Source organism: Bos mutus, chromosome 11 (assembly GCF_027580195.1).
Source record: "Bos mutus isolate GX-2022 chromosome 11, NWIPB_WYAK_1.1, whole genome shotgun sequence".
NCBI classification, from domain to species: domain Eukaryota; kingdom Metazoa; phylum Chordata; class Mammalia; order Artiodactyla; family Bovidae; genus Bos; species Bos mutus.
In genome coordinates, this window is record NC_091627.1 from 74,353,667 (window position 1) to 74,377,334 (window position 23,668).

Consider the following 23,668-nt stretch of genomic DNA (forward strand, 5'->3'; position numbering starts at 1 on the left):
AAACACTTTTGAGCATCCTTTAAGTATAAAAACAATGTTAGTCACTGATGAGGAAAAAAGACTACTAAGATATGATTCCAGCTTCAGTCAACATGTCTTTATTGTGTTATTTCAACCACATAAGTGCTGGTGGTTAACTAATACTTTCAAGACATTCTCCATAGTGCAAAATAGATTGCAATAAAACGAGCAAGTCAAACTGTGATATAAATAATAGCCTTGCCAGGCAGTAAGATTTTCTCAGGCAAAGAGTTTGAGGAAAGCATTCTAAGCAGAGGCTGAAGCATGGAAAGGTCTGTAGTTGTGAACATGCACCAGCCATGTTTTAGAGAATCTGGTGCCGACACGGAGTAATTAGAATGCAGGGAATAATAAAAGACAAGGATGGGAGTACTTTACAGCAGATGTTTAGAGAATATGGCATATACCACAAAAAAGGCTGGACTTTAATTCTCTGGATAATGGGATTCCCTGGAAGAGTCTGGTTTTGTTGTCATTATTGTGTGTCTTTCACAGTAATGTGAAATTGTTTGCTTTGCGTTTTGAAAGATAATACTGGTGAAGAGTGGATGATTGGTTCAATACTGTGAAATCTGAAGGCTTTGGACATCAAGGAGTGGATGCTCACAATTGTCCAGGCAGGCACTGCTGTTAATGGCCTGAAGAAAAGCAGTGGGCTGGTGAAAAGGCGGAAAAAATTAGAGCCGTTTCCAGGGTGAAGCATGTCTGCATCCTCTTAAATATTAGGAATCAAAATCCAACACTTGTATGAAAGTCTATATCTTCTTTAAAGATAACCTTCTTTTCTGCTCCCCACAGTATATCATATTTTTGTTCTGCGAAGCATTCAGTTGTCTTAACATTATGGTCCCTTCTTTCCAATTTCCTACTATTTTTTCACAGTGTGTAGTTACACTGTGAGGATTATTTTGTCTGGCACTTGGTAAGAACATGATCTGTTGATTGGTAATTCCTTTATTATCTTCTTTGCAGCAAGAATACTTAATAAATTTAAAATATTCAATAATGAACTAAGGAAAAAATAGTATTTTGCGAAGCATTTATTATTCCTTTGGTTACTGTGGATTGTTAGTTGACTGTAGGGTGACGGGCTGCCCCACTGTTTTCTGAATTGTGGTGTCCTCATGACACCATCTTTACCAATCAACTTTTCAAGCTGTGGAGCTGTGAAATGTTGAAAATGTTTCCAGCGCTTTAGCAATGAGATGAGCAATAAACATTTACCTCCCTCTGTTTTTCCTGCAGAATTCCAAATTATTTTAATTTGCACTTTCGATGCATATTGTAAGAAGTGAATATGAATAATCTACAAGGGTGTTTGGGAGACAGAATGCACCTAACATTCTCTGCCCAGACTATCATTCACAGTGTTCAATTACCTACATTATTATTACAGACTAGTGTGTGTTAACGCCACCTATCTTCAAGTTGTTGATTTGAGAGGCAAAGGAAGCTGGGAAGGGAGGGTAAAGAAGAGAGGGCTTTGAAAAACTCTGTGAATTTTTAGAGGAAGGATATAAATAAACAATTCAAGATTGAATATTGAAACCCCATTTTTGTGAGCCATAAAATGTTGATATGCCAAGTAGCATAAATTGGGAATAGTGAAAAGGCTCAAGAAAACTACAATAACCACTGAAGAGAAAATCTGCCCACCAAAACCGTCTCATACAAGTTAACATGAGAGAGTACCACATTTTCAACATACATGTTCTTGTAAGTTTTGAAAGACTTACAAGATGTTGGAGTGACTTTATTCCAAGTATTCCACAATAGAGTACGGAGTGACACATGCATATTATAGAGTACAATCAACATTTTATTATAATTGAAAGAGTCATGAAACAAGTCTTTCCTCAGGCCCAAGGGATTATATAAGATGCCTATCTGACCCCATCACTGCCCTGCTTAGAGGTTTAAGGTTCCTGAGTTCCTTAAAATGAACTACAGGGCATTCTCTGATCTAACCCCTGCCTATTTCTTCATCTTCTTTTATCTCAGCCACTCCACCAGTGTAAACTTTGTACTCCAGCAATAAATCTACTCACTTTTTATCAGATATCCCATGCCTTTTCCTCCCTCTCTGGATTTCTTCTCATGGTGCAAATCAGTCCTTATTGCATTGTGTTTAAATTGTACATTTCTAGCTCTCCAACTCGGAGAAGGTGATGGCACCCCACTCCAGTACTCTTGCCTAGAAAATCCCATGGACGGAGGAGCCTGGTAGGCTGCAGTCCATGGGATTGCGTCGGACACAACTGAGCAACTTCACTTTCACTTTTCCCTTTCATGCATTGGAGAAGGAAATGGCAACCCACTCCAGTGTTCTTGCCTGGAGAATCCCAGGGACGGGGGAGCCTGGTGGGCTGCCGTCTCTGGGGTCGCAAAGAGTCGGACACGACTGAAGCGACTTAGCAGCAGCAACTCTCCAACTAGTTTTTCCCAAGAAATATTTCTAAATGAGAGGGGGTATCTGTTAAGCCAAGGGGAGCCAAAATGTTTCATCCTTAATATTCTCTCTGGAATAACATAAAAGTGTATATAAACTCTTTTTAATATATCTAGAAATACTTTGTAGAATTGTTCATCATTTCTGATGCTTAGCTCCCTAGGGATTTTTGGAACTATCTGTTTCAGATGTCATCCTGAAAGATCACTATATTATGGTTTGTAAATTTTAAAACAGGTTATAAGAAAAGTAATAAACAACTCTAAATTTTACAATAGACTTTAGGAAAATTGAGTTAAACCTGTGAATCACAAAAGGCACATATCCATGTTCAAGGATGACCTGTGTGCCCATTTATATTGAATATCTTGCAAATTATTGTTTTGGATAACTGCTTTGCAGCTTCAAGGAGGTTGCCAACAGATTTTATCAAGTTTCAAATAAGGATGAGTGGATATTACAGAGATTGAGAATAAATATTACATTGACAAGATTGGACACTCATTTCCTCACACTGGCAGAATGTAATAGAGACATCACGAATTTGAGAAATAAAATGGCTTTTTTGAAGTAGCAAAATTCATCATTGGCATTATGAATATAGATGCCTAACAGGAATAAGCAAATGTAGAAAAGCCTTTTGTGATTCTGTTACAAAGTTGAAAGCAATTAGCGGTATAATCTTAACAAGCATACCTTTTCCCCATACATCTGTGCTCTTAGACGTAAATTAATACACTAGAATTAGGATCAGGAGATGTGGCCCCTGCCTGCCACCTCTACCACTAGCCCCTCATTGCCCATAGCAGAAACTGATGGATAATTAACCAGAATATTCTCTTTCACTGAGCCTCAGAACCCTGCTCAACAATCTAGAAAACCACTTCTCTTACACAAGAATTGATTAAGGGAAAAACTCCCTTGTTCTCCAGTGCTCGAATTCCATGAATCTCTGGTCCAAACTTAAAATCATAAGCAAGCTCACCCTTTGAATGGGCCATATGAGATAGCTCTAAGATGATAAACAACTTGAGGCTTTTTAAATGTTTACCTAGGCTCCTTTCCAGACTTTTTTGTAATTTGTTTTTATTGTTTGTAATTTGTTCTGCCTTTGTAAAAATTTCCCTGCATTTCATTTTCATTTATTATTCACCTCTTCCCTGACCCTATGCCTTTGAGGTCAGTAGAGACAGAGATAAGCTAGTTTACCTGTATCATATCTAGTCTTACAACTAGCAGTAACCCAAGCCCCAAACCAGTACATGGATACCTTCACTCTCAGTTTGTTTCTCTGGAATGGCAAAGCTGAGCAAACAGAGGAGGGAAGGAAGGCGGAAACTCCTCAGAAAGCCAGTAATATTCAGGGTAAGGTTTCTCAGCAAAACCTATTAAATTTTACAGTACACAGCAAATATTTCATTCAACTTTACACAACAAATATTTCAATCCCCCATCCCCACTCTCAAAAAGGCATTTTAGTATATGTGCGTGCTTAGTGGCTCAGTCGTGTCTGCTCTTTGCGACCTCATGAACTGTAGCCTGCCAGGCTCCACTGTCCATGGAATTCTCCAGGGAAGAACACGGGAGTGGGTTCCCATTTTCTTCAGGGGATCTTCCTGACCCAGGGATCAAACCTGGGTGTCCGGCTTTGCCAGCAGATTCTTTATCTTCTGAGCAACTAGGAAAGCATTTTTCTGTTTATTCCGAACTGTGAGCTGAAGCTGGAAAAATGAACATTATTCTCATCCTAATTTTCTTGCCATTCATGAAGGCCAGAAGCTTAAGTTAGAGGAAAAGTGTAGACCAGTTAGATCTTTTTCAGTGTAATTAACAAAGATAGAGTTAGCAATGGCTTTGACTAGGTCTTTCTCAGCACTAGATTCACAATGCTTAATACAGGCAAATGTCAGAAAAATATACCAAGCCACTGAAAAAATAAACTTTTTCACAACCTCCTATTCTTTTCTCTAAATATTACATGGAGGTGTTGGTTTTCTATTAGTGTGTAACAGATACAAAAATTGTATAGGCTTAATAAAATACACATTTGCTATTTCATGATTTCTGTGGAGTCAAGGCATGGTTAAGTGGGTCCTCTGCTCTGACTTTCACAAGACTGCAATCGCAGTGTTTGGCTTGCCTGTATTCCTTTCTGGAATCTTAGCATTGTTGTTGTTGAGAGAACTCTGTGTGCTTGTTCTGAGTCTGAGGCCCTCAGCTCCCAGAGGCCACCTGTGGTTCCCTGCCTTGTGACCCTCTCTGCAAGCAGTTCATATCATAGGTACTTGTTTCTTCAAGGTCAGTGGGAGAGTCACTCAGTAAAACTCAGTCTTTATAACATAACCTAATCTGGGATGTAACACATTTGCCATTTTATATTAGCTAGAAACAAGTTATAGGACTTGCCTACATTCAAATGGAGGGGGTTACAAAAAGCCATGGACACCAGGAGGCAGAAATTTTCGGAGATCACTCTAAGGTCTATCTGCAACAGTATATGTGTACTATAAAAAGGAAAAGATAAGATTGTATCTTAATACTTAAACAGAACCTAGTTTATGTCAATTTCTTATTTAATCTAGTAACATTTATTTTTCACAATTATCTACTAAGTAAATGTCACTATGATTGTCTTCATTTTATAGATTAGATGAGAAAACTGAGACGAAGAATTCAAAAGACTTGTCCAAAGCACACAGTTGGTCCTAAGTAGACTAGGAACAGAAATGCAGATAATCTGGCTGCACAACCTGTCTTTTTAATACGTGAGACATCACTCTGTGATAATAGCTTACTCCTTTATAGCACCTTCTAAGTGCTTTACATATTTTAATTCATTTCAACCTTCAGTGATGGCACAGTTTTAGTATGCATACAATTCATTTCTTTAATTTTCAGACAAGCGGAAAGCGTCCGTAAAATTAAACTTGAATATGATGGGTGTTCATTAGAAGGACTGATGCTAAAGCTGAAACTCCAATACTTTGGCCACCTCACGCGAAGAGTTGACTCGTTGGAAAAGACTCTGATGCTGGGAGGGACTGGGGGCAGGAGGAGAAGGGGACAACAGAGGATGAGATGGCTGGATGGCATCACCGACTCGATAGACATGAGTTTGGGTGAACTCTGGGAGTTGGTGATGGACAGGGAGGCCTGGTGTGCTGCAATTTATGGGGTCACAAAGAGTCGGACACGACTGAGCAACTGAACTGAATTGAACTGATGATGGCTTTCCATGGAAGTAGTAATAAATACTGTTTATTGAGTGGTCGTTTTGCTAAACAATCCATAAATATTATTTCATTTCTCCTATAAGCTCTCTTGGAAGTAGATATTATTATCCGCATTTGTGATGAGGACGCTGAAATTAGACATGAAATAGCCACACTTTCTTGGGCTGGGAAACCCAATTCCCTTCGATTTGGACCCGGCTTACAATAACTGTGATCCGTGACATGTAAGGCACTGCCACGCTTGTATATCTTCTTTCCTTTTCAGCAAAATGTCCTAACTTGTTGGATGTGTTCTGTTGTGGGAAGAAAATAACCATCTTATATCTTTTTTACCTTATCTGAAATCGAACTTTCTATTGTCTGCCTTTCACAATTGAGCAACTCCTGGATGACTAAAAGAGCAAATGTGAGAACTTCATTTTGTGGCTGACCGCTGCACAGTCCACCAGAGCTCATCTGTAAGTTTGGAGTATCTTGCTTGCCAGTGTTGTGCTCGCGATTTCTGAGCTGATTTCCAGTCATTTTTACAGTGAACAGTCTGTAGGGTTGAGAAAGGCAGATCCTTTCCTCCTTAATGTGCCTTTTATCACACTGACATCCTGTGATTAGGAGAAATGCTTCTAGACTCTGAAGAATATCCTCTAGAACTGTTTTCTTCTTCTGTTATTTAGGAATGTGTTGGTACAGAGCAGCTTCATATAAACCTCTCTGCATTATGTTGACTGTCTTATTTTACGCCTTACATTTCCCTCCTGAGCATCTGTCATTGATTCCATCTGGAATCCCATGGAAGTAAACATTGATTTTAATTAAAGGTGTGGAATAAGTAATAGATTGTTGGGCTAGATTAAATTAGTAAAATGATATTGCATCAAAAGCAAGCATGATGTCTGCTTTCATTGATACTGTTACTTAGATATTCGAATCATCTCTGGTTAGACAATTTCCATTTCTTTTCATTACACAGATGTTTAATGGAAATTGGGACTTCATTTTATTTTTTCCCAGCTAGATTATAAATCCTGTCTGCCCTTGGAAAGAGGCGCAGTGTAGATTCAAATAAGCTGCCAAATTGATTTTTGTGTTTGTTCTGCTTTAGTCTTGACTGGTTCTGTAGCTTGTACTTTTAGTGAGGATTTTCTGTGCACATTGGCTCCTCATATCAGGCTAGAAGCAGCTTGTCACTATGGAGAAACCTTATAGCCCATGTACAGGAAAGCTATTAGCAATTACTCAGGAGAAGTTCATTTCTAGCATAACATGATGTGGAGGTATTCAGAGAACCTCTACTTAAATCTGTCATTTGCTTTATCATTAAAAGCCCAAATGTCTTCTTTAGTGGCCTCATTCCATTACATACAGTGCTTGATTCCTGTTAAAAATTCAAACTCCCCTTAGGGTGGGGGTAAGGAATAGCTCTTTAAGCTATAGTCAATCATTTACATTTTAGTATAAATTAGTCTCAGACTCTTTCTTCAAAAAAGGTTTGGAGGTTAAAGAATGTGAAGATGATACATGTTAATATTTGTGCCTGTGGGTGTGTGCATATGTGTTTGATTAGGTATGGTGTGTGGTGGGTGGGAAGCAGAAGGGATATGTATAGCACAAGGAGTCGGGAACTCTGAAAACAAAACAAATTTCTTAGCAGTTTAGTAGAACTTGACATTTGATAATAGTATTGCTTCACTTTTGATTAATATCTGAGTACTTATCTAGTATAGGAAGTATTACTTTCTGATTCACTTCCTCATCATTTATCACACAATAAAGAATCTGATACTATAAAGAACCTTATAGTTCTTAATTCTCCAGTCTTGACATGTATTCAGAAATCATTTTTAAGCAAAGCATAGTGTTAAGGGATACACAGATTTGTAAGATTTGGTTCCTCTCCTAGTTTAGTACCTGACATATCTAAATCATAACAGTTTACAAAGATATAAGTCCCAGAAGAGAGGGATAAATTAAGTTATATACTAGTAGAGAAAACAGTGATATGGTTTGTATGGTAGACTCAGGTGATGGGCATATTGATAAGGAAAGTCATTTTGGAGATATTACATTCAATGTATATTTAATATTCAATATTCTAAATGTTTAGAATTTATTTTTAGGAAAGTAGTCTTTAATCCCTCCCTTAGAACTGGTTTGCCTTTAGTTCTTCACAGTTCTTAAACAGTAGGGCCATCTAATACCTTGCTCCTCAAAATGTGTTCCAGGGATTGGCAGGATGAGTATCACCTGGAAGCTGAGTAGAAATGCAGAATTTCAGTTTCCTTTCCAGAACTACTGAATCAGAATATGCATTTTAACAAGTCCCCAGAGTAAACTATAGTACATTAAAGTTTAAGAAACATTGGTCTAACTCCCCAGCTCAAGATAATTTCCCATAATGTCGGCACATTGGGAATATCTTGTTTATTGGTTAAGAGTTGGTGGAAGCAGGTGGGCTGACTACAATAGTAGTAAAGTAGTAAATAAAAGCCAACTGATGTATATATTATGCCAAAGAGAAAGACCCAAGAAAATTTATAAACAGGTCATTCAAAATGGAAAAAAAAAAAAAACACACACCAAATTCAGCTAGACCACTTCAAGTGTAGGTAAGAATCCCTAAGAGATTCCTTGTGTCACAGCACCATAGAATAATTACTATTTATAATAATGAAACCCATGTCATTATAAAATAGGTTAAATTACATTCAGCATCATATGATTAAGAAGGCAAGGAAGTGAATAATGTGTTATAGAATGATTTTCAGCAAAATTTGGTTCATTTTACTTTTTAATTGCTATTTAAATAGGTATGCTCCAACTCACATGTGCTTTGGGTATCAAAAAACTGGATTTCCAGAAAAAAATTTTTTGGAAAATGTTTGATATTAAAAAAAAAAGCAACCTAGTACATATTATGGGTAGGCAAGAATACTGAAGTGGGTTGCCATGCCCTCCTCCAGGGGATCTTCCCACACCCCTGGTGGCTCAGATGGTAAAGAATCTGCCTGCAGTGTGAGATACCTGAGTTTGATCCCTGGGGTGGGAAGATCCCCTGGAGGAGGGCATGGTAACCCACTCCAGTTTTCTTACCTGGAGAATTCCATGGACAGAGGAGCCTAGCAGGCTACAGTCCATGGGGTCACATAGAGTCAGACCCAACTGAGCAACTAGGCACAAACACATGTTATGGGTAATGATTTGGATAGAATCCATTACACATATTTAACTATTAAAAAAATGTACACGTCTATATAAAAATTAAGTCTTCTCAGGTATCTCAGTAGCAAAGAATCTGCCTGCAATACAGGAGACTTGGGTTCATTCGCTAGGTCAGTGAGATCCCCAGGAAAAGGAAATGATTATCCATGCCACTATTCTTGCCTGGGAAATCCCATGGACAAAGGAGCCTTGTGGGGCTACAGTTCATGGGGTCATAAAGAGTCAGACACAACTTAGCAACCAAACAACAAACACAGTGTAAGAATTATATGTGGTAAAGGTAGTCTTCCTTTTTATACAATGTCAGGAGTCACTGATCCTAAAATATTTGGTTAAACTCAGAGGCACCATTTCTAAAACAGCACGTGAGTATGGTTCTTTGGAGTAGTGCTGGACCTTGGCTTAGGGACATACCATCGTCTTTTCAGAGTTCAGGGCTGGTAAAGATTTTAGTCCCACCTTGCCTGCGCTTATTTGGTTGACCTGCGTCGTTTGCACTGTGGGACAGGAGAGTGGAGACTGCAGTGTTCTATTGCCCCTGAAATTTCTGCTTGATTGCTAAACATCATGGCCTTCTGTTTGTAGAGGTCATCCCACTCTGCTGACCAAGCGGTCTTTCTGCAAAAGCAATGCAGCAGCTTTTTATAAAATCCCTGAAGTGGTGGTAATTTAGGCCAACCCAGGATTTGAAATAGGCAAAGGTTGCTTTCACCATCCTTACTTTAAGCCTCCTTTACCTGTTTTTCCTCCCTATGTGACATCTTTGCAAGCCCTTCACCCAGCTTCCTGCAGTTCCCAGGCACAGTGTCCCTGTTCTACCATGATGAATCGTAGGGACAGACTGTAGGATTAGGATAGGCCATGAGCACTTTAGAGAGACTTAAAAATTATATACCTTTGGGAGAAAAAGGTAATTTGGGGCAATTCTGTCTAATTATATAATGCTTTGGGGAAAATATGCAGTTTGATATTAAAAGGAAATAAGCTTCTCACAAGCAAAGATTATGTTAGGTAAAGGATGAATGAAGTACCCTGCCTTGCAGTAGGAGGTACTCAGAAACATTTGCATGGCTGAAAAATTAATGTCCTGTTAAAGACATTTTAGAAATCGGGAAACTTATGGGTAAGGTACTTCTCTTTAGAAAGAAAAGGGAAAGTTGCTCAGTTGTGTCCCACTCTTTGTGACCCCAGGGACCATACAGTCCATGGACTTCTCCAGGCCAGAGTACTGGAGTGGGTAGTCGTTCCCTTCTCCAGGAGATCTTCGCAACCCAGGGATCGAACTCAGGTCTCTCACATTACAGGCAGATTCTTTACCAGCTGAGCCACCAGGGAAACCCACTTTTGGACTTTTCTCCATCTGTGAATTCATCTGTGGTAGGTTGCCTTTTGCTTTTCTTATGGATAATCATAAACTAGTTAACAATGGTGGCATTTTATCTAATAATACTATAAAATCACTTCTTCCAACAACATATGTCAAACTATCCTGATGAAATAATTCCCTTCTCATGAATACATACCACTTAAATTTTCTCAGTGGTCAATAGCCACACTTCAATGAGTCTATTTTAGGAGCTGTAATAATCAGTTCAGTTCAGTTGCTCAGTCATGTCTGTCTCTTTGCAACCCCATGAACTGCAGCACACTAGGCCTCCCTGTTCCATCACCAACTCCCGGAGTTCACTCAAACTCACGTCCATCGAGTCGGTGATGCCATCCAGCCATCTCATCCTCTGTCGTCCCCTTCTCCTCCTGCCCCCAATCCCTCCCAGCATCAGAGTCTTTTCCAATGAGTCAATTCTTCGCATAAGGTGGCCAAAGTACTGGAGTTTCAGCTTTAGTATCATTCCTTCCAAAGAAATCCCAGGGCTGATCTCCTTCAGAATGGACTGGTTGGATCTCCTTACAGTCCAAGGGACTCTCAAGAGTCTTCTCCAACACCACAGTTCAAAAGCATCAATTCTTCAGTGCTCGGCTTTCTTCACAGCTGTAATAATAAATTTTAGTAATGGCTTCTGAGATTTATGCACCTTTATCTCTAAGCAGAAAGCATGAGTTTCCATTTCTAAATGTCCACCCACCATGTTGACCCATTGACATTTCAAATGTACTGCATTCACCAAAGAATTCAACATCTTGCTCTCAAATCGTTTTCTATTTGTGGGTTTTCTTTATTTTGTTAACACATTTTTTATCCTCTTGGTAGACCAAGCAAGATAGGTAAATATATTTTAAAAACACACACACAAGTGTTATAATCAAAGAGTGAGTAAGAGTTGTGGGACCACCTTGAAGGGTCAGGCTGATGCCGTAGGGTATTCTGAGTATTCCACTCTGATTCCTGTTGCTACTATAAAAGACTATCACAAACATAGTGGCTTGAGACAGCGCAAATTGATTATCTTACCATTCTAGAGGTGAGATGTCTAAAATGGATTGCTGAGGCGGCCTTCCTTCTGGAGACTCTAGCAGAGAAGCTATTGCCTTGCTTTTCATAGTTTCTGGAAGTACCTGCATTCATAGTTCATAGCCTCTTCTTGTCATCTGTCTGACCTCTGCTTTCCTCATCACATCACCCCTGACCTTGAGTTGTTCACTTATTAAGACACTTGTGATTATTGTGAACCCACCCAAATTATCCAGGATAATCTCCCCAACTCAAGAGTCTTCATTTAATGACAGTTGATAAGCCTGTTTTCCAAGTAAAGTAACATGATTACAAATTCCAGGGATTAAGAAGTGGACATCTGTGTGTGTGTGTGTGTGTGTGTGCGCGCGCACGCGCTCAGTCACTCAGTCGTGTCTGACTGTTTGTGACCCCATGGAATGTAGCCCACGAGACCCCTCTGTCCATTGCATTTTCCTGGCAAGAATACTGGAGTGGGCTGCCATTTCCTCCTCCAGGGGGATCTTTCCAACCCAAGGATCAACCCCCCATCTTCTGCATTGGCAGGCAGATTCTTTACCACTGAGCCACCTGGGAATCCCTGGACATCTTTAACTGGCTCTCATTTAGTTTGTTGTTGTTGTTCAATGGCTAACTTGTGTCCAACTCTTTATGACCCCATGGACAGCAGCACACCAGGCTTCTCTGTCCTCCAGCATCTCCTGCAGTTTGCTCAAATTTATGTCCATTGAGTCAGTGATGCTATCTTACCATCCCATCCTCTGCTTCCCCCTTCTCCTTTTGCCTTTAGTTTACCATTTACTGTAAATCCCCAATCTGTCTTTCCAGCTAGTCTTCCACTCAGTTCAGGAGAACAGAACAATTTATTGGTCTACCATGGTTTCCTTATGTCTTTACTCATGCTGTTCTTGCTTTCAAGGAAAATATTCTTTCACCTTCTGTCCATGTCCAAAGGTTTCCCATTTTTCCAGGCAAAGTCAGTTATATATACTTCTAGAATTCCTCCCTGCTCCTCTCTTGTAATATCTTCCTCTTCTCAAATTCTGTAATAGTTACCTCTAATTTTTATGACTCTTATACACAAATATGCACAAGCTGGAATCAAGATTGCCTGGAGAAATATCAATAACCTCAGATATGCAGATGACACCACCCTTATGGCAGAAAGTGAAGAGGAACTAAAAAGCCTCTCGATGAAAGTGAAAGAAGAAAGTGAAAATGTTGGCTTAAAGCTCAACATTTAGAAAACTAAGATCATGGCATCTGGTCCCATCACTTCATGGGAAATAGATGGGGAAACAGTGGAAACACTGCAGATGGTGACTACAGCCATGAAATTAAAAGACGCTTACTTCTTGGAAGGAAAGTTATGACTGACCTAGATAGCATATTAAAAAGCAGAGATATTACTTTGCCAACAAAGGTCTGTCTAGTCAAGGTTATGGTTTTTCCAGTGGTCATGTATGGATGTGAGAGTTGGATTGTGAAGAAAGCTGAGTGCCAAAGAATTGATGCTTTTGAACTGTGGTGTTGAAGACTCTTGAGAGTCCCTTGGACTGCAAGGAGATCCAACCAGTCCATCCTAAAGGAGATCAGTCCTGGGTGTTCGTTGGAAGGACTGATGCTGAGGGTGAAACTCCAATACTTTGACCACTTCATCCGAAGAGTTGACTCATTGGAAAAGACCCTGATGCTGGGAGGTATTGGGGGCAGGAGGAAAAGGGGACGACAGAATATGAGATGGCTGGATGGCATCACCGACTTGATGCCCTTGGGTTTGGGTGAACTCTGGGAGTTGGTGATGGACAGGGAGACCTGGCGTGCTGTGGTTCATGGGGTCGCAAAGAGTTGGACATGACTGAGTGACTGAACTGAACTGAACTGATACACAAATAATTTTAGTACAAGGTGAAAAACAGTATGTCTTCTTCCCTTCTAGACTGTGAGGTCTTCAAGGGAATATTCTGCATCTCATTTATCTTTGTACATCATGCTTACCTGCACCCAACTCCCACCTTCCTGCACAGATCATTGCCCACTGTGGATGCCCAGTAAATATTTTTTGAAAAGTTCAATGAATTTCCAGAAATCACCCCCATCATTTTGAAAGAGTCATGACACCCTAGGGACATGTACTCAGGCTCTCTAAATATTCTGTTTTTTTTTTTTTTTTACTATCCAGCATGGTGCTGTCCATACTTGAAATATATAGGTTGTTTTCCTTCCTTTCTGTTTTTCTCAGGTATGTTGATAGTTGAAAATATTATGAAAAGTACTAGCCTTTACTGCTTTTTAAATATATGATCACACTTAAAAGCTTTTATTTTCTCTCAAAAGACAAACTTAGAACTCAGAAAAGGGGAAATAAAATGTCAGCACTCCTATAATTACAAATGACGATGTTATTGAAATGTAGAAATTCAATTTTTAAAAAGTCAAGGAAGGTGATTTTTTAAAAAAAACACTTAGTTATTCCTGCGTATCTAATTGGCAGAAATTACAAGTTACCTTCCTCTTATTATTCTCCTCTACTGAGATCTTAAAAATGAGTTTCATGTCTTGACTTTACAGATTTGACAGCTGCTGTTACCACCCTCTTCAATCACTGCAAGACGTGTATCCTTAGCTGTAAGAAATCCAAAGGTACAAAGGAGATTGGAAAGAAAGATCATTTTCTCTCCTTTCTCCAGGTGTTTTCATGCTACCCAGGAGTGATCAGTCATTGCTCTGAGCTGGGTGAAATTATGAGAACTACAGCTAAGTATGTCAATATTTCATTCTCCTGCAGCACTGGATGGGAGGCACTGGTGGAACAGAATCCTGTTTTTCACACTTCAGTGATTTTTCCCTATTGCTATGAGCAGAGAGAAAGAAAACTGATAACCTGTTTATTAACTTCTAGAAATTTGCTCTCACCTTTTGCCCTACACAAAACAGAGGACTTTGTAGTTTGCCCGTATCATCAAATAATCAACGAATGAGAGTGAGTAAGCATGACTGGCTGGGGGAGTCATTCTAATGGTGGTGAGAATGCATGTGGGCTGTAGGATGACTGCATTCTATCTCTGGTTTCTTGAAGTAGTTCCCTTAGCTGTGGTGATTTTACATGGCTTGGTGTCCCCGTAACAGATTGTGACCACATGACCCCTAAGATGTTTGTATTTCCCCCCAACTCTCACCATTGTAGTTTAAGTATATTCTAACTGAAGAATTGATGCTTTTGAATTGATGTGTTGGAGAAGATTCTTGAGAGTCCCTTGGACTGCAAGGACATCCAACCAGTCCATTCTAAAGGAGATCAGCCCTGGGTGTTCTTTGGAAGGAATGATACTAAAGCTGAAACTCCAGTATTTTGGCCACCTCATGCGAAGAGTTGACTCATTGGAAAAGACTCATGCTGGAAGGGATTGGGGGCAGGAGGAGAAGGGGACAACAGAGGATGAGATGGCTGGATGGCATCACGGACTTGATGGATGTGAGTTTGAGTGAACTCCGGGAGATAGTGATGGACAGGGAGGCCTGGCGTGCTGCGATTCATGGGGTCGCAAAGAGTCGGACACGACTGAATGACTGAACTGAACCTTCAAAAGTCAACGTGTGTTAAATTCTAGGTAACAAAGTACAAAATAACCCTAATCTGGAGCAAACAACCTGATCAATGTAGTATTGTCATAAACGAGTACTAAGTAAATGTCTCCTATCTGTGTAGTAAAAACATGCAGAAAATAGATTCTAAAATAAGTAGATTTTGTGCAGTCAATTTTAGATAATCTGGTTTTATGCTAGGTGCCATGTTATCTGTAGGTTGAAGCTCTTTCTCTGGTGCTTGACAAGAACATTCTCAAACCAAACGTCTTTTTATTGGTCACATTGCTTTAAGCATATCAGTAGACAAAGACGCTTCTTGCATATACCCCACACCTGATTCTGCTTACACAAAATAAAATTTTGAACCTCTGGATTCCAAAGCAAAGCATGCCATAGAGGCGGAGTCTCCTCTGCTGGAGTCACCATCATGCTGGAAAGATAGCCTAAGCACCAGCCATGAGCCACAATAGGCGTGGATGAGGAGTGCTCCCATACTCTGCTACCTCACTGCTTCCTGAAGGTCTCCTCTTATGAGAGAAAAGGAAGACGCCCCAGTGTGATTCTGGAGAAGCTGTGGTTTATTGCCCATACTTCATTACCCGGGTGCTGTATGTTCCTGAGGAGAGTTCTCTCTGGGTTCAACACAGGAAATTAGATAAAGCCATCTGATAGGCCCATGACCTTCAAAGGTTGACACGAGGCAGCAAATAGCATAGCCAATTCTTCAGAGACTCCTTTAAGATAAGTTAGTGTACAATGTACATAGCATTCACTTGAATTAAGGAGAAAAGGTTAGGTATCATATCAAAGATGTCTGGGGACAAAATTCAGAATCTTTGGATTTTTTATCTTCTGTAAGTTGTTGTTTAGTTGCTAAATCGTGTCAGACTCTTTGCAACCCCAAGGAGTATAGCCCACCAGGCTTCTCTGTCTATGGGATTTCCCAGGCAAGAATACTAGAATGGGTTGCCATTTCCTTCTCTAAGGGATCTTTCCTACCCAGGGATTGAACCCACATCTGCATTGGCAGATGGATTCTTTACCACTGCACAATCTGGGAAGCCCATTCTAAAGTAATCACCCACTATTTTCCCATTTTAAAAATATTCCCAAATCTATTTAATTTAGAATCTCTTTCTTTTCTGCATGTTTTCACTAAGTAGGAGATATTTACTTATACTTAGTACTTCTTTATGACAGTATTACCTTGATGGAGTTGTTTTGTCCAGACCTGGATTATTTTGTACTTTGTTACCACTGAGTTACCTACAAGTTGATAGAATTAAGAACCAGACCTCAACTGTAAGTTAATAAATGTGGACAGTTTTTAAGCTTGTCATTTGTGCCAATGCTCACTGCAACATAGACTCTTTCATTCACCATCCATTGCCCTCTGTGAATCAGGAATTAGAACTGATATGGTGAATAAGATTATCACTGACAATTAGAACCCAATAATTAATAAAAAATCATCCTGCATTTATTCCTCCCTGCCCTTTACCTCCCAAGTTAACTTATCAGTAAGTTCCACAGCACTGACTCCAGAACAATCCCTCTGCTCACCTCTATTGCCACCAGCCTGGGGCATGCCAGGATCATCTCCTACCTACAATGCAAAACTTCCTCATTTGTTTCTCTGCTGCTGCTGCTGCTGCTGCTAAGTCGCTTTAGTCGTGTCCGACTCTGTGCAACCCCATAGACAGCAGCCCACCAGGCTCCCCCATCCCTGGGATTCTCCAGGCAAGAACACTGGAGTGGGTTGCCATTTCCTTCTCCAATGCATGAAAGTGAAAAGTGAAAGTGAAGTCGCTCAGTCGTGTCCGACTTCTAGTGACCCCATGGACTGCAGCCCACCAGGCTCCTCTGTCCATGGGGTTTGCCAGACAAGAGTACTGGAGTGGGGTGCCATTGCCTTCTCCTTTGTTTCTCTACTTCTCATCAACTCTTCAAACCCTGTAATACTTATTTCAGTGATCATACATGAGGATATTTTAAATATAGAAATGAAATCATGTTATTATTCACACTTAGCATAAAGTCTCAGTCCCCTACCTAGCCTACAAAGCTCTTATCTGACTCCTACCTTCTTTCTTCCTTACTGACCCTCTTGGGTCATACTGTCTGTCTTTTTGTCCTTTAGATGCTTCAAACTCTTTCCAGCCTAAGGGCTTTGAGATAGTTCTTCCCTAGAACATTTGCACTCTCCCCTGAGCTAATCACAAATTGACTTCCTTTGGTTGGTCAAGTCCGAGAGCCTTTCAACAGATGAGCCATATAAGGACCCTCCCTTTTATCCTGTTCTATCACCCTTTGATTTTTGTTGTTGCTAGGAAAGTGAAAGTCACTCAGTCGTGTCAGATTCTTTGCGACCCCATAGACAGTCCATGGAATTCTCCAGGCCAGAATACTGAAGTGGGTAGCCTTTCCCTTCTCCAGGGGATCTTCCCAACCCAGGGATCAAAGCCAGGTCTCCCACATTGCAGGCGGATTCTTTACCAGCTGAGCCACCAGTGAAGCCCTTGTTGTTGCTACTGTTTATTTATTGTTTCCGTGGTTGGATTGTTAGAAAAGAGCAGCCTCTGAAATCTGGGAACTGGACTAATCTACACAGTGAAGCCATAGTGTAATTCGAAGCTGCCCAGGATCTCACAGGAAGATCATTTTTTTCACCTGCTGGACAGAAACCATATCACAGAATACCAACATGAGACAGGTCACTATGAGACCAAGATAAGGTAAAAAAAAAAAAAAAAAAACCAAGGCCACATTATTCTTTTGTTTGGAAACAGTTAAAATCAAAGTCACTGTGTAGCCTACAAAATTTCAAATCATCTTTTGGTTAAAATGAATGAATACCACTTATCTACCAATCATTGCTCCATCCTGACTCTAGTCTGCTCTTGCTATAGGTAATATTTATTGAGACATGTAGTCAATTGTAGAATTACCTCTACTTCCTGTTAGCATCCAATCCAGAACAAAGCTCTGCTTTCTTAACCTTGCCCCAAGTCAACTAATACAAGCCCAAACACTTTAATAAGTCCTTTCTAACACCCTCTTACTGAGACACTCATGGTTCCCTATGACATGTGTTCTCGCTAGCTACAACAATTAATAAACCCCACTTGTCCAACTGAAGGTGTATTCCTAGTGATCTCTGGTTGGAGGACATTGACAGTGGTATATTCATCAGCTGTAAGTTTTCTGATTTTTTTCTGTCTAGAAGGTGGACTGTAGCAGGACCTTGTCTTGTTCACTAGTATATCCAGAGTCTTAAAGTAGGTTTGCAATTTAGTAGACCTAACACATATTTGTTCAATGACTTGACCTTGTTTATATGGAGACTTAATATGCCTTTGAGCATTGATTTTCACATACAAATCCTTGACCCAAAGGCACCAACATTCTACTTGGTGGTTTGCAGCCTGAACCAGAAAGCTACAGCTTTTATTTGCTTTTCATAGACTAATGGCGCACAAACCATTGAACTTGAATTTTTCACAACACAGTTAAGGGCTATCTACCAGATTAACAATTCAAAAACCTTTGCATTTATAAGGTAAAAATAACTTAAAATTACACTTACTCAAAATTCAAACTGAATAATCTAGAGTTAGCCTGCCACATTCTGCTGGGCAATGTTTTTAGGCTCCCACTGCATAGGCAAGTGAAGATGGTAACAAGAGTTCCTGCTTGACTTGTATTGAATGTAGTTTTCAATGATAACAGTTTTACCTTTTAATAAATAGGTTATAAGTTTAACTTCAACATTTACAATGTAGTTTACTTGAGGTTTTTGGTTAACTGTTTGTTGTTAGTTCAACTTTCTATTGTTGCTAAGTCATGTCCAACTCTTTGTGAGCCCATGAACTGCGGCATACCAGGCTACCCTGTCCTTCACTATCTCCTGGAGTTTGCTCAAACTCATGTCCATTGAGTCAGTGATGCCATCCACCATCTCATCCTCTGTTGCCCCCTTTTCCTCCTGCCCTCAATCGTTCCCATTATCAGGGTCTTTTCCAATATGTTGGGCCTTTGCATCAAGTGGCTGAAGTATTAAGAACTTCAGCTTCAGCATCAGTCCTTCCAATGAATATTCAGGGTTGACTTCCTTTAGGATTGACTGGTTTGATCTTCTTGCTGTGCAAGGGACTCTCAAGAGTCTTCTCTAGCACCACAAGTCAAAGGCATCAGTTCTTCAACACTAAGCCTTCTTTATGGTCCAACTCTCACATCCGTACATGACTACTGGAAAACCATAGCTTTCACAACATGAACTTTTGTTGGAAAAGTGATTCTCAGTTTTTTAATATGCTGCCTAGGTTTGTCATAGCTTTTCTTCCAAGGAGCAAATTTCTTTTAATTTCATGGCTGCAGTCACAATCTGCAGTGATTTTGGAGCCCAAGAAAATAAAATCCATCACTGCTTGCACTTTTTCTCCATCTATTTGTCATGAAGTGATGGGACTGGATGCTACGATCATAGTTTTTTGAATGTTCAGTCTTAAGCCAGCTTTTTCACTCTCCTCTTTCATCCTCATTGAGAGTCTCTCTAGTTCCTCTTCAATTTCTGCCATTAGGGCAGTGTCATGTGCATATCGAGGTTGTTGATATTTCTCCCAGCAATCTTGACTCCAGCTTGTGCTTCATCCAGCTCGGCATTTCATATTATGTACTCTGCATTGATGTACTCCTTTCCCAATTTGGAACCAGTTTGTTGTTCCATGTCTGGTTCTAACTGTTGCTTCTTGACCTGCATACAAGTTTCTCAAGAGACAGGTAAGGTGGTCTGGTATTCCCATCTCCTTAAGAATTCAGCAGTTTGTTGTGATCCACATAGTCAAAGGCTTTAATGTAGTCAATGAAGCAAAAGTAGATGTTTTTCTGAAATTGCCTTGCTTTCTCTATGATCTATCAGATGTTGGCAGTTTAATCTCTGGTTCTTCTGCCTTTTCTAAACCCAGCTTGTACATTTAGAAGTTCTCAGTTCACATACTGTTGAAGCTTAGTTTGAAGAATTTGGGGCACTACCTTGCTTGTATGTGAAATGAGCACAATTGTATGGTAGTTTGAACAGTCTTTGGCATTGCCTTTCTTTGGGATTGGAATGAAGACTGACCTTTTCCAGTCCTGTGACCACTGCTGAATTTTCCAAATTTGCTGGCATATTGAGTGCAGTACTTTAACAGCATCCTCGTTTAGGATTTGAAATAGCTTAGCTGGAATTCCATCACCTCCACTAGTTTTATTTGTAGTAATGTTTCCCAAAACCCACTTGACTTCACACACCAGAATATCTGTCTCTATGTGAGTGACCACATCATCATGGTTATCCGGGTCACTAAGACCTTTTTTGTATAATTCTTCAGAGTATTCTTGCCACTTCTTCTTCTCTTCTGCTTCTTTTAGTACTGTGTCATTTCTATCCTTTTTTTGTACCCATCTTTGCATGAAATGTCCCCTTGGTATCTCCAGTTTTCTTGAAGAGATCTCTAGTCTTTCCCTTTATATTGATTTCCTCTACTTCTTTGCATTGTTGACTTAAGAAGGCTTTCTTTTTTTTTTTTAATTTTATTTTGTTTTTAAACTTTATATAATTGTATTAGTTTTGCCAAATATCAAAATGAATCCCATCACAGGTATACATGTGCTCCCCATCCTGAACCCTCCTCCCTCCTCCCTTCCCATACCATCCCTCTGGGTCATCCCAGTGCACTAGCCCCAAGCATCCAGTATCATGCATTGAACCTGGACTGGCATCTCATTTCATACATGATATTTTACATGTTTCAATGCCATTCTCCCAAATCTTCCCACCCTCTCCCTCTCCCACAGAGTCCATAAGACTGTTCTATACATCAGTGTCTCTTTTGCTGTCTCGTACACAGGGTTATTGTTATCATCTTTCTAAATTCCATATATATGCGTTAGTATACTGTATTGGTGTTTTTCCTTCTGGCTTACTTCACTCTGTATAATAGGCTCCAGTTTCATCCACCTCATTAGAACTGATTCAAATGTATTCTTTTTAATGGCTGAGTAATACTCCATTGTGTATATGTACCACAGCTTTCTTATCCATTCATCTGCTGATGGACATCTAGGTTGCTTCCATGTCCTGGCTATTATAAACAGTGCTGCAATGAACATTGGGGTACACGTGTCTCTTTCCCTTCTGGTTTCCTCAGTGTGTATGCCCAGCAGTGGGATTGCTGGATCATAAGGCAGTTCTATTTCCAGTTTTTTAAGGAATCTCCACACTGTTCTCCATAGTGGCTGTACTAGTTTGCATTCCCACCAACAGTGTAAGAGGGTTCCCTTTTCTCCACACCCTCTCCAACATTTATTATTTGTAGACTTTTGGATTGCAGCCATTCTGACTGGTGTGAAATGGTACCTCATAGTGGTCTTGATTTGCATTTCTCTGATAATGAGTGATGTTGAGCATCTTTTCATGTGTTTGTTAGCCATCTGTATGTCTTCTCTCTGACCATACATCACAGCAGGATCCTCTATGACCCACCTCCCAGAATATCGGAAATAAAAGCAAAAATAAACAAATGGGACCTAATTAACCTTAAAAGCTTCTGCACATCAAAGGAAACTATCAGCAAGGTGAAAAGACAGCCTTCAGGATGGGAGAAAATAATAGCAAATGAAGCAACTGACAAACAACTAATCTCAAAAATATACAAGCAACTCCTACAGCTCAACTCCAGAAAAATAAATGACCCAATCAAAAAATGGGCCAAAGAACTAAATAGACATTTCTCCAAAGAAGGCTTTCTTATCTCTCCTTGCTATTCTTTGGAACTCTGCATTCAGTTGGGTATATCTTTCCCTTCTCCCTTGCCTTTCAGCACATAATTACCCAACACATAATTGTGTCAACTAACGTGTCAATTAGAATTTCATACATTTGCTTTACAGCTCAAAAAGTAATCATCAGTTAATCTCTTCCCATCTCTTGCTTCCCAGATTTATTAGTACAGTGATGCTTTGGTCCATTGTATATGTTCACAGGTAGGCTGGGCAGGATTCGGGGTTCCTTTTCTACCTACATAGATCAAGAATAAAATCAGTTTAAGATGAAATGCCTAAGAAAATTCTATGTACTGAGCCACTAAGCCCTGAAGCTTTGTGCCTTGTAATTTAGCCATGATTTTGGATAATGTAGACATCCTTTGAAAGCAGAAGACAACCAGACCAGTGTATCTGCTGGCCTACGTACATGACAAAGGAAAAGCCAACAGCAATGAGTAACCCCTCTTTTCATTTTCCAGTCTAACAGCTATGTTGTGTATCTACCTAGATTTTAGCAAGGAAGAGCCTTTTCTAGTATATTCTGTCATTATGACAGAACAGTCAAGCAGTTTTCTGCTTACCAAGACCATGGCAGCCACTTTGTCTATTTCTGTGGGTTTCCACAGATGAAGATAAAAGAACCATTTTGTAAGATTCAGAGAAATTATTTATTATGTAATAAAGCCTTTAATTTAGGAGGACTGTTTCATTCTTTAATATTTTGCTAACCATCCCACTCTGCAAGGATTCAGCAAAGATAAACATATAAATGTTTCGGTTCTGAATTACTATGTGGGTGTCTCTCAAAGGATCTGATTTTGAAGTAGAACAAATAAAAATAAATGGTATTTGTTGCTTTTTTCCATTCACAGAGGTATGAAACTCTAGCTTTTAATGAATTCCAATTCCATTTCCTTCCATGTCATTAGCTTTCAATTGTTTTGTAATTATGAAACTACAATTAAATACACAAATTGATTAGACCTTGAAATAGTGCCTATTTGATGCATTAGGACAATTTTTATGGGAAAAAAATGTTATAATGACATCCCTAGAATTGTGGAATTCTAGCTTCTCATCTCATATCTCTCTTCTAAAATTCATAGGTGCTTCCTAAGGGAGGGAGGATACTTTGTTTCATATGTAATAAATTCAGATACAATTAGCTTCTCCTTCTAGTTAAGGAGAATGTTGACATAATGGGTTCAAAATTGGATGAACTGTACACATGCCTCTGTAGTAAATATTTTAAAGGTTATTAAAGGAACAATAAGATATCATGAGTTTCAATCAATCAGTGTATCAGTTACTCACATATTACATATCAATGCTATACTGTGGTTCTGGGCTGGCCTACCATGCTGTAAATGATACCTATGATTTGCAGGACATGGTCTTCTCCATCAGGAAGTTTTCAAACAAGAACAGCACATAGATATACTAAAAATAATAATAATAACATACCAAAAATAATAATGAAAGTAGTCTCTAAATATTATAAAACCTTTAGAGCAGTGATTCTCAAAATCTTGAGGCAGGAGTAGAGGACATCTGTAAGACCTTTTCAGTAAAGTCAAAACTATTTTCATAATAATACTAAAATTTTATTTGCTGTTTTAATTCTCATTTTTATCACAAGAGTACAGTGGAGTTTTTCAGAGACTAAATGACATGTGACTTTGCAACAGACTGAATGCAGAAACAGGTATTAGCACCCAAGTGTCTTATATTACATCAGATATTTAAAATATTTTCAAAAATATAAAACAATGCTGTGCTCTTCAGGATTTTTTTTGTTTTAAAAATATTTATTTTTTAAATGTATATTTTATGTTAACATGTAATAGATTTACTGTTGTTATTTTAAGTGAATTAATAAGTAACACTTTTTTACTTTTAATTTCTAACAGAGTATATATCCATGGATACAATCTGTATAAACAGGTC

The 23,668-nt window shown here is 39.3% G+C and overlaps 1 protein-coding gene across 3 annotated transcripts in view; it reads left to right on the top strand.

The window, feature by feature from the left end:
* The window catches only part of NRXN1 (neurexin 1), a 1,230,870-nt gene that overhangs the window by 1,124,675 nt on the left and 82,527 nt on the right, over window positions 1-23,668 (top strand). The gene's annotated exons all lie outside the window — the stretch shown is intronic.